The sequence below is a fragment of the Haliotis rubra genome, unplaced genomic scaffold (assembly GCF_003918875.1).
Source record: "Haliotis rubra isolate DU_JTF1 unplaced genomic scaffold, ASM391887v1 Scf1130, whole genome shotgun sequence".
In the NCBI taxonomy this organism is placed as follows: Eukaryota; Metazoa; Mollusca; class Gastropoda; order Lepetellida; family Haliotidae; genus Haliotis; species Haliotis rubra.
In genome coordinates, this window is record NW_025765038.1 from 12,315 (window position 1) to 24,846 (window position 12,532).

Here is a 12,532-nt window from a genome sequence, read left to right on the forward strand (position 1 = left end):
AGTGGTTACATATCGTGACGTATTGCAGATCATGTAGAGACACTGGTTACATATCATGACGTATAGCAGATCATGGAGAGACAGTGGTTACATATCGTGACGTATTGCAGATCATGGAGAGACAGTGGTTACATATCATGACGTATTGCAGATCATGTAGAAACAGTGGTTACATATCATGACGTATAGCAGATAATGTAGAGACACTGGTTACATATCATGACGTATAGCAGATCATGTAGAGACAGTGGTTACATATCATGACGTATAGCAGATCATGTAGAGACTGTGGTTACATATCATGACGTATTGCAGATCATGGAGAGACAGTGGTTACATATCGTGACGTATTGCAGATCATGTAGAGACAGTGGTTACATATCATGACGTATAGCAGATCATGTAGAGACAGTTGTTACATATCGTGACGTATTACAGATCATGTAGAAACAGTGGTTACATATCGTGACGTATTGCAGATCATGTAGAGACAGTGGTTACATATCATGACTTGTTGCCCCGATAAACACTTCTATTACAAGAGATAAAATAATGAGAGTGTGAAGAGACGTGAGGGTAGAATTGAAAGTTCGAAACAGGATATGAATAGACATCGATGTGAGATCTGCTAACATGAACCAGGAAACAAGGGGTGCTACAGGACGAGACCCCGGATCTAGTCCAAACAGCAGGATGGACGGTGAGGCCAGTTCCCCACGATTCAGTTCAGTGAAAAGTAACAGGAATACTGACAGAGATTCTCATTCTGACTTGAGTTGGGAACAGAACTATGTGAACCAGAAGGTATCTGGTAGACGGCTGTCATCTCAAGCTGACCGTAAGCTCCGGGAGAGGAGTAGAGCAGGACGCAACAATAAATCAAGATTGTAAGACGCTTCAACTATTAGTCAGTACATTGGACAGTGCTACCTTTATATTGTGGAATGTGTCAGGTCTGCGTACAAAGTTAAAAGGACTGTGACTTCATAAAGTATGTCAAATCCTACGACGTTTTAGGTTTATCGGAAACATGGTTAAGAAACTTTGACATTGATTCTTATTTTGTGGACATCAAAGTGTTTGTAAAGGATGCTGAAGAATATCAGAATCAGGTAGACTCTCTGGTGGTGTTATTGTTCTGAAATTATGTTAGTATTTGACAAAACTCTTTTTGGTTTTAAAAAAAACTTATTGTACACATGTGTTTACATACATCCAGAGGGCTCATCGTGGTACTCCCCAGGTATTAACCTGGGAGTACCACGATGAGCTTCCTCTGAATATCGCTAAACCACATATGTATAATATAATTTTAATCTAAAAGCCAGACAGAGATTATATAAATGGTATACGTTTACTTCAAAGAGAAACTTTGCCATTTTTCTCATGAAATATGATGATGTTTATTTCTTTATTGGTGGTGATTGTAATGTATGAACTGGAGTGTTAGATGATTTTATAGAAGATGATGATAGTATTGGATATGTAGAGAATGATGAAGGTTGTCTATGGGATTTTCTTCTAGATAATTTCTCTCTGAAGAGATACTCAAATGATACCTATTTGAATATGTTTGGTAAATGTGTATTGAACATTGTTCAATGCAAAATATCCATAATGAATGGTAGATGTGGTGGAGATCAGGGCCTAGGTAATTACACTTTCATTGTTCATAATGGGGCCAGTCTAATCAGTATGCTCTCCCCCGCCATATTTTCCTTTTGTAAAACCTTTAATGTATAATAACGCACAGAATTATCACAGCTCCTGCTCTAGTATGGATTTACGTACGGTTGGTAACACTGACCGTCATGGAGATGTATATAAGTTTAAATGGGATGATACTAAGGCAAATGTGTTCAGACATAATCTAGAGTCAGAGTGATTTCAAACCGTGTTAGATAATTCTGTAGATATTGCTTTTACAAATATTGATGAGAGCATTGAGCATACGTCCCAAGGCTTATGTAAGACAGTCCAGCTTATGCAGAGACGCGTTTGCTTTAATCCTACAGATAGTAAACCCTAGTTTGATGCTGAATGTGATCTTAGAAATATGGAAAGATGTAGGGCTTTAAATAGGTTCAGATCTCTTATTAGATTACAACTCTGCTAGAAATAGGTATAATGATGTGTGTCGTCGAAAACAAGTGCGTTACAAAAATGAAATTAATGGAAAATTCAATTGACAAGCCCAAGAAATTCAGGTAGGTAAGTTTTAAAAGTTTTAAAAATTGTAACTTCACTGAGAATAATATAAGTAGTGACGATTGGCACAGTCACTTCGAGAGATTATTTGTTATAAAAGAGGATAGAGATACAGGCCTAGATTACACCTTCAATAGTTTTATTTGTGATGTGGACACTTCTGAAGATGATCTTAACACTGATATTTTAGATGCTCCTATTACGGAAACCGAGAGATACTAGAAGGTATACAACATTTGAAACCGAATAAATCTGCAGGAATAGACAATATTATTCCAGATTTCTTTAAATGTACTAAGGATATTCTTATGCCATATCTATGTGTTATATTTAATTTAATGTTGGAAAAAGCTTATGTTCCCAAAGGGTGGGAAGTTGGTATAATTATTCCTTTGTATAAGAGTGGAGATTCTTATAATCCAGAACATTATCGAAGAATTACTTTACTTAGCGATTTTAGTAAACAAATTCTGTATGTCTTTAATACAAGATTATTATTTTGGTCTAATGCTACAAATAAGATTAATGAATCTCCGGCAGGTTTTAGAAAAGTCTATTCAACCACTGACAATGTATTTATTCTAAACAGCCTCGTACAGCGATATCTTTCTTGCAAAGGTTCGAAGTTTTATGTCCTTTTTATTGATTTTTCTAAAGCCTTTGATTCTGTTAATAGAAATAAATTATGATGTTTTTAACAGCACATGGTTTGAGTAATAAAATGAGGAACATGTTACTAAGCATATATAACAATGTTAAAGGATGTATTAGAAGTAAGGGGGTTTTGTCAGCAACTTTTGATTGTAATATTGGTGTTTGCCAAGGGTGGATTCTGAGCCCATTCTTGCTTTCATTCTTTATAAATGAACTAGCGACCGCTGTTCATCAGAATTGTAATGATGGTATACAACTACATCCTGACGTTGTTACGTTATTCCTCCCATTGTTGGCCGATGATATTATCATGTTTTCTGGCCCTGTTAAAGGCTTACATCGTCAAATTACTGTTTTAGAAGATTATTGTGACAAATTTAAGTTAAAAGTAAATAAGACTAAGATACCGGTTTTTAAGAATGGTGGAAAATTATCCAAGTTTGAAATGGACATTACATGATAATTATTTAGAAGTAGCCAAAGGGTTATAAATGTTTAGGTGTACATTTTCAAAAACCTTATCATGGAACATACATGAAAATATTGCGTCCTACAGGGTACGAAAATATTTATAGGAATATTTCAAAATTTGATGAAGGCTGGTGAAGTAAATTATAATACATTCTTTAAAATATTTGACTCCAAATTAAACATATTCTATTATATGGCTCAGAGGTTTGGGGATTTACACATTTTAATGTTTTAGAAAGAGATCATCTTTATGCATGTAAAATATTTTTTAGGCGTTAAGGTCAGTACTTCTAATTGCATGGTTATTGGAGAATGTGGACGTTACTCTTTATATATTGAAGCATATTAGCAAAATTTAAGATATTGGATAAGGTTAGTAAATATGCCACTTTTTACGATATCCCAAAAATGTTACAATATGATGTGTGTATGTATGATAGATATGGTAAGATAAATTGGGAAACATATGTGAGAAATATGCTTGAAACATGTGGATTTGGATATGCTTTTAAACTTGATTGTATTATATCCCCAAATCTGTAACAAAAAAGGTTAAAAGATATGTACTTGCAACTCTGTACTGCGTCGTAAACTCTATCACCAAAAACCTTATTATATAGCAATTTTAAATCAAATCTTATAGCAGAGCATTACCTCCTTGATGTTAGCATTAAAGGTTTAGGACAGCAATTCCACGAGAGAAATTGGGCTGTGTAACAAGCGAGTTACATACATTAAGACATGTTAACTGTAAGTGCTCATTACGACGAATAAATGCATATTTAACATAGAGAGCTAGATTGCGTAGGGTGGATTCATTATTAGTTGTTATAAACTGGTAAAAGCTATCAGTGGTGGTTCCGACAGGTAACGTTCTGGGATATACATGTAGCGTAGATCTTCATAAAATGGACAGTCAAGGGTAAAATGTAGTTCATCTTCTACTGAAGAATTACATAAAGGACAAGATCTTTCAGATTTTGGGATGGACAGTTTTCTGCCTCTATTTACCATTAAGTCCAACAAACCTGTCCTTTATTTGACAAATATACTTCTGTTACACTTAAAAGTAAGTTTAGATAAATACAGTTCAGGTTGTAATAGGTTTTTAAATGTTCTATATAATTTGTAACGAGAGCTGCTTTGTAGAGTGAAACGCCATTCCTGATGAAACATGTTTACCGCTCGATCACGAAATTCTTTTAAAAACATAAAGACATCGCTTTACACCCTGGCTTATCCATATAAACCCATATCCATGAGAAAACCAAAAAGATTTCTAATATGTGATGCCCAAGATATTTTACCCATATTATCTAGTTGAACCATCATATTATAAGATATTTTTGGTAGACGACTTTTACGCATTAACAGAACCTTAAACCAATATTTAAGGCATCGTATTTGCGAATTAATATACATAGGGTATCTCCCGCATTCACCGTAAACCATACAATTTGGAGTAGCGGATCCAACACATAAAAACTTCTTGCAAGCCATAAGATGTAATCTCTCCAAGTAATCGTAGCGTTGAAATCCCCACACTTCCGATCCATATAATAAAATGGGTTGTATCGGGGCATCAAACAGTTTGAAAAATATATTTGGAGTTAAAATTCCACATTCATGTGAGATAGATAAAACTGAAATCATTGCATTCTTTGCACGTAGGAATAAGTCATAGACACAACTTTTTAAACTCATTGTATTTGAAAAAATTATCCCCAGATATTTATATTGATTAACAATAAGAACATATCTCCCGTGAAGAAACCATTTCTCCTTAGATGCAACAGCGCCATCCCTTCTGAATATGACTATTTTAGTTTTGTCTGAATTTACGGATAGTTTCCAGTTTTCAGAATTACTTTCAAGAATATTTAGCTGATTTTGAAAACCAATAACAGTTTCAGATATCAAAATGACATCGTCTGCAAATAGGAGCATGCAGCCATAACACAGATACCATTAAATATACAAAGTAATCATTTATTGGGGAGGGAGTGTGTGTGTGTGTGTGTGTGTGTGTGTGTGTGTGTGTGTGTGTGTGAGTGTGTGTGTGTGGGTGTGCGTGCGTGCGTGCGTGTGCGTTATGCGCGAAAAAAATCATCTCTTCTGAGGCAAGAAAACATCGAAATATATTATTATCAGTTTTGTACGATTCTGATTTGTGTTTACTTAATCCTTAATACGTGTGTCTGTAAAACATGATACATCATATTCAGAAATTTGCCCAATATACCGTCTGTTTGTTTACATTTAAGTGAAATATAGACATTTCCTTATTGCGTACATTGGAACTGGACCAGGATTTCCCTCTACATCTCCAGGAAGAAGAGTGTTGATATTGTAATGGACTAATTAAAATACTGTGCTAAACAATGATTGTAAAGAAGACAGTGATTGACCTATTGACAGGAAAGAATGGTCCCTTTGTTAGGTGAGGTGAAAGTTATTAAACATTTATTAAGATGCACATATATTGATGCACTGTACTCAAATCAATCATATCCTAAAAAAATGATATAGTATAAACCAGAAAAGCACATCTAAGTTGACCTTTCTTTTCAAAATGTAAATTATGTACCAAATCAGGGTCTTGTATATACAACTTGTAGGTAAAGCGGCCAACATTGTGCCACTAAATACAAGTCTATTTACATACAGAGACACAGTGCAATACGTGAGTGAGTGTGTAGAAATAAACAGTAGAAGACAGACTAACGAACGTCAGGAACAGTGATAAATATATGATACATGACTAACCACAGATGTCATGATGTGCGAAATATAAGCAGATATACTGGAGTGCAGTGCATTGTGACACCAAGCTATGTTGTGTGGACACTGGTTGTTTGTGCCCCCATTATCAGATGAAATTATGATAGCAGAATGACATGACGGTTACAAAAGATTGATAGAAAACTGTATGTTATACAGAGTCCAGAGACCTCGATCTCGTATGCATTGTTAAAAAAATGAACAATGCAAATGCAACTATTAGAGATACGACAATATCGTCTCAATGAATAATTGAGTAACTAAATTGAGTTTACGTATAGTGACCTAGTTGTGTGCTCATACACTTTTCCCACCTTGGTTGACTGAAGTGGTTATTGCGTCCCCACTTTGGAATCCATACGGTAGCCACAGTCGATACATCGTGTGGAATGTTTGTTGACTGTTGTGATTGTATCCTTCTACATCCATGAATAGTCGTTCATGATCCACTGTGAAATTACTGTGTCATGTTTGAGTACAGAGGTTGAAGCATGGCAATCTTGTTGATAGTCTCGGCTGTGCACCCTAACTGTTAAAGAGATTGTTTACTACGCCGAAGACCAGGGTCTTTCCAAATCAATGAGCTCCTGTTGTCTCATCAGTTCTACAACACTCGCATCAACATAGATCTCTCACACAGATAGTGAGGGGCGGTGGGGTAGCCTAATGGTTAAAGCGCTGGCTCGTCACGCCGAAGACCCGGGTTGGAATCCGCACATGGGCACAATGTGTGAAGGCCATTTCAGGTGTCCCCCCGCCGTGCTGAAATATTGCTAAAGGGGCGTAAAATACAAACCCAGTCAGTAAGTCATATAGATAGTGAAATGCTGTCTTTCCAACATCACCAACATCAGCTCCATGTTGTATCATCAGTTTTACAACACTCGCATCAACTTTGTCTCTCCCACAAAAATAGTGAAATGCTGTTCTTCCAAACACATCAATCTTGTTAACATCAGCTCCATGCTGTATCGTTAGTTCTACAACACTCGCATCACCTTTGCCTCTCTTAAACAGTTTGTGAAAAGCTGTCTTTCGACGATCATCAGTCTAGTTAACATCAGCTCTATGATGTATCATCAGTTTTACAACACTAGCATCAACTTTGTCTCCACAACAAAAAAAGTGAAATGCTGTTCTTCCAAACCCATCGATTTTGTTAACATCTGCTCCTTTTTGTATCATCAGTACTACAACAGTCGCATCAACTTGAATCTCGCACACAGATAGTGAAATGCTGTCCTTCCATCATCATCAGGCTTGTTAACATCAGCTCCATTTTGTATCATCAGTTTACAACACTCGCATCAACTTTGCCTCTTGCACACAGATAGTGAAATGCTGTCTTTCCATCATCTTCAGTCTTGTTAACATCAGCTCCAAGTCGTATGATCAGTTCTAAAACACTCGCATCAACTTTGCCTCTCGTACACAGATAATGAAATGCTGTCCTTCCATTATCATCAGTCTTGTTAACATCAGCTCCATGTTGTATCATCAGTTTTTCCACACTCGCATCAACAGTGCGTCTCTCAAACAGATAGTGAAATGCTGTCCTTCCATAGATATCAGTCCTGTTAATATCAGCTCCATGTTGTAGCATCAGTTTTACAACACTCGCATCAACATTGCGTCTCTTACACAGATAGCGAAATGCTGCCTTTCCAACATCATCATCAGTCTTGTCAACATCAGCACCATGTTGTATTATCAGTTCTACAATCGCATCAACTTTGCCGCTCGCACAGAGATAGTGAAATGCTGTCTTTCCATCATCATCAGTCTTGTTAACATCAGCTCCATATTGCATCATCAGTTTTACAACACTCGCATCAACTTGGCCTCTCTTAAGCAGATGGTGAAAAGCTGTCTTTCCACGATCATCAGTCTTGTTAACATCAACTCCATGTTGGATCATCAGTTCTACAACACTCGCATCGACATTGCCTCTCTCACACAGATAGGGAAATGCCGTAGTTCCTTACATGTCAGTCTTGTTAACATCAGCTCCATGTTGTATCATCAATTCTACAACACTTGCATCAACATCGCCTCTCCCACACAGATAGTGAAATGCTGTCCTTCCATACACATCAATCTTGTTAACATCAGCTCCATGTTGTATCGTTAGTTCTACAACACTCGCATCAACTTTGCCTCTCTTAAACAGTTTGTGAAAATCTGTATTTCCCACGATCATCAGCCTTGTTAACATCAGCTCCATGTTGTATCATCAGTTCTACAACACTCGCATCAACATCGCCTCTCCCACAGAGATAGTGAAATGCTGTCCTTCCATTATCATCAGTCTTGTTAACATCAGCTCCATGTTGTATCATCAATTTTACAACACTCGCAACAACTTTGAAAGGCCACCCGCTCGCACACAGATAGTGAAATGCTCTCCTTCCATCATCATCAGTCTTGTAAACATCAGCTCCATGTTGTATCATCAGTTCTACAACACTCGCATCAACATCGCCTCTCTCACACAGATAGTGAAATGCTGTCTTTCCAACATCATCAGTCTTGTTAACATCAGCTCCATTTTGTATCATCAGTTTTCCAACACTCGCATCAGCTTTGCCTCTCCCACACAGATAGTGAAATGCTGTCCTTCCAAAATCATCAGTCTTGTTAACATCAGCCCCATGTTGTATCATCAGTTCTACAACACTCGCATCAACATTGCCTCTCTCACACAGATAGTGAAATGTTGTTTTCCAAACACATCAATCTTGTTAATATCAGCTCAATGTTGTATCATCCGTTCAACAACACTCGCATCAACTTTGCCTCTCTCACACAGAAAGTGAAATGCTGTCCTTCCATACATGTCAGTCTTGTTAACATCAGCTCCATGTTTTATCATCAGTTCTACAACACTCGCTTCAACTTTGCCTCTCTCACACAGATAGTGAAATGCTGTTCTTCCAAACACATCAATCTTGTTAACATCAGCTCCATGTTGTATCATCAATTTTACAACACTCGCATCAAGATTGCCCCTTTCACACAGATAGTGAAATGCTGTCTTTCCAAGAAAATCAGTCTTGTTAACATCAGCTCCATGTTGTATGATCAGTTTGACAACACTCACATCAACATCGCTTCTCCCACACAGGCAGTGAAATGATGTTCCTCGTCCAAACCAAGCTGTCTTGTTTACATCAGCTCCATTTTGTATCATCAGTTCTACAACACTCAAATCAACTTTGCCTCTCTCTCACACAGATAGCGAAATGCTGTTTTTCCAACCAAATCAGTCTTGTTAACATCAGCTCCATGTTGAACCATCAGTTTTATAACAGTGGCATGGACATTGCCTCTCTTACAGAGATAGTGAAATGCTGTCATTTGATATCTATCATTCCTTTTAACATCAGCTCCATGTTGAATCATCAGTTTTACAACACTCGCATCAAGGTCGACTCTCGCACACAGATAGTGAAGTGCTGTCTTTCCAACATCATCAGTCTTGTTAACATCAGCCCTATGTTGTATCATCAGTTCTACAACAGTCGCATCAACATTGCCTCTCTCACACAGATAGTGAAATGCCGTAGAGCTATGCATGTCAGTCTTGTTAACATCAGCTCCATGTTGTATCATCAGTTTTATAACAGTGACATGAACATTGCCTCTCTTACACAGATAGTGAAATGCTGTCTTTCCAACAAAATCAGTCTTGTTAACATCAGCTCCACATTGAATCATCAGTTTTACAACGTTCACAGCAACATTGCCTCTTTCACACAGATAGTGAAATGCTGTCATTCGATGTCTATCATTCCTTTTAACATCAGCTCCATGTTGTATCATCAGTTTTACTACACTCGCATCAAGATCGACTCCCCGCACACAGATAGTGAAGTGCTGTCTTTCCAACATCATCAGTCTTGTTAACATCAGCCATATGTTGTATCATCAGTTCTACAACACTCGCATCAACATTGCCTCTCTCACACAGATAGTGAAATGCCGTAGTTCGATGCATGTCAGTCTTGTTAACATCAGCTCCATGTTGTATCATCAGTTCTACAACACCAGCTTTAACATCGCCTCTCTCACACAGATAGTGAAATGCAGTCTTTTCAACAGCATCAGTCTTGTTAACATCAGCCCCATGTTGTATCATCAGTTTTACAACACTCGCATCAACATTGCCTCTTTGACACAGAAAGTGAAATGCTGTCTTTCCAACAACATCAGTCTTGTTAACATCAGCCCCATGTTGTATCATCGGTTTTACAACACTACCATCAACATTGCCTCCCTCACAAAGATAGTGAAATGCTGTCTTTCCAACCTCATCAGTCTTGTTAACATCAGCTCCATGTTGTATCATCAGTTCTACAACACTCGCATCAACATTGCCTATTTGACACAGATAGTGAAATGCTGTCTTTCCCCCATCATCAGTCTTGTTAACATCAGCTCCATGTTGTCTCATGAGTTCTACAACACTCGCATCAACTTTGCCTCTCTCACACACAATGTGAAGCGCTGTCTTTCCATTCAAATCAGTCTTCTTAACATCAGCTCCGTACTCCAGCAGGACACGAAATGCTACATCGTTTCCACATTGTAGGACTTTGAACAACATAGTTCTTCCTGTTCCATCCGTCTGATCGATTGGTATTCTTCCCGTTTGCTGCAAAACATAATCCTAAGCATTAATTATTGACGAAGCTAATGTTACACTTGACTTCAAAAAGATGTACCTGTTTATGTTGTATCTAAACACTTTCATTGGACGTGTTTTTTGTCACATCACCGACTTATATTGTTACGAGAGTGTGTGTTTTTTGTAATTTGTAATAACATTGATTAGTGATAATAATTATGAGCCACAATGTTTAAAGTTTTGAGTGTCGGTTGTGGGTCACATTTCGAGTCATATATGTTCAGTGGCAACAACTAGTATTTTAGCGACACGCCTTTATGATAGCACTCCAGAGTTACCTCCCTTGACCGGATGTTTATGTGTTGACATCGTGATGTCGTATGTTCAACATGTTTCGAGAAAGATCTAAGTGGTTAATGATACAGCCATGCTTTGCTGGAACGTTCGAGAATCTGTGTCAGTATATATAAAAGCTGGCTGTTGTGTGGTGCAATGCAAGGACTGACACACGGAATTACACGGAACTTTCGATATCACTGGAGTTGCCCATCGGTGTTTGCCTTCGTCCTTCGTCACATCGCCATCGTCTGACCCTGACACTTCGTGCCTGACTGCTCTCATTTTTAAGCAAGCTCCATTTAGAATATCTGATATCACTCTGGTCAGTTAATATTATATATCTGACCCATAACTTTAGATTTGTGACTCAATTGCATTGTACCAGAAATCTGTATTGTGATTCATTGTAGCTTGCTCATTGTTTGCTCAATATATTATTGAATATTTTACACCTGTCTGTGTTATATTTTGCTGGTTCGAAGGGGATTCTTAAATCTATTGTCACGGCAATATATCAACTGTAACAAAATTATCACGATACAAAGAGTATTCGTATCTAAAAAACAGACTGTTGATTGAACACGACAATATGTAAGTAATACCATGACGTGCCAAATGATGTGGAATGGAATCCAGAAGTGATGCAGATCTTGGATGTAAGATACTTTGAGGAGACTGATGAGCACAGTACTGACAAACCAAGGAACATAATCAGGACGAGAAAGGGATTCACAGGTTTCTGGTGTGCCGTAAGATCCCAGGTCCCCACAGCAAATCGTTTTATTCTCTTCACTATCACCCCAGGCAAATTCCAACCAATTTAGAATAGATTTGGAATATCTCGTATGTAAAAACGGTGTATACACGATTCGATGGATCCAACACTGAAGGGGCATAATTTCTGTTGATTGTTTAGTTACCTTCCAGCATAGGAAGTTGAAATTGTTCCAAAAGGTATTCGCCTCAGTGATCGATGGAAAGAAAGCCCGACAAAAGTCCTCGTTTTGAAAAAATGGATGACCAAGTACAGCAAAATGTCTATAGAGCACTGGAAGGGTGAACCTCTCACACAAACGTCGGATGTTTTCTGGGGTTGGTGGCACGCTGAAGACACTTCTCGACACATTGATGTCATGGGTATGTGACGCTGCAAACTTCATTTTCTCCATTATAAAAGAGAAACTGAAATGTTTGAGAGCGAACACCACGTCGCGTGTGCCTGTGCAATTTGCTGCACTTTCATATATTGAAGGATGTGCGAATGTTATAATGCCTTGGGTGTTTGACAGATAGCTTCCAGTTAGAGGAGATGATACTTCAAGGATACCACTGCGCTGTTCATCGTCATCTATCTTACTGGTATCAAGTCGCCCATCTTGTTGCAAGAGAGTCTTGAACAATTGTTTCAGTTTTTCGTTTTCTAGATACGCATCAGTCGTGGCATCTAAGATC